The following is a 596-nucleotide window of genomic DNA, read 5'->3' on the forward strand; positions in this document are numbered from 1 at the left end:
ACCTGCTCCCTGCTACAAGGACGCAAAAGGGCCCCTTTAAGAGCAGGGGTTTTGTGGATCGCGCAAAGGATTAATAAAATCCCTGTGAGCCGGTCAGCTGAGGGCAGGTGCCTGGAAGGGGACAGGGCTCGGCGCATATGAACCCTGATCAGAGCCAGAGCACGGCGGTTCGGCCTTGCGAGCTGCGGAGTAAGGAGCTCCTGGCCGGGGAAGCCCGATGCACTGCAGAGCTGCCTTGGGACCGGCACAGGGGGAAAGGGAGGTTTTCCCTTGCAAAGTGGCAGGGGCATTTCCTTTTGTTGCTCTTTGTTTACCCAGAAGGGAGCATGTTTGTTAAGCGGTTGCATGACATTTGCATGGCTTGGGTTTGGGACTAAGGGGTGGCTTGGAGGTCCCATTAGTGCCCTAGGGGCACATGCTGGGGGCAGGCTCAGGGCAGAGCTTGAAGGCCAGCGGGCCCAGAGCCCAGGGTGGGCAGGACTGAATTTAGGGGCCATAAGGCCTGAAGCCCGAGAAAGGCAAGGTCTGAAGCCGGAGAGCCCAGCGCCTGAGAGGGGCAGCGGGAGGAAGCTGGGACCCCAAACCGCAGTTTCATA

Source organism: Gavialis gangeticus, unplaced genomic scaffold (assembly GCF_001723915.1).
Source record: "Gavialis gangeticus isolate Ggan-Ray unplaced genomic scaffold, GavGan_comp1, whole genome shotgun sequence".
In the NCBI taxonomy this organism is placed as follows: Eukaryota; Metazoa; Chordata; order Crocodylia; family Gavialidae; genus Gavialis; species Gavialis gangeticus.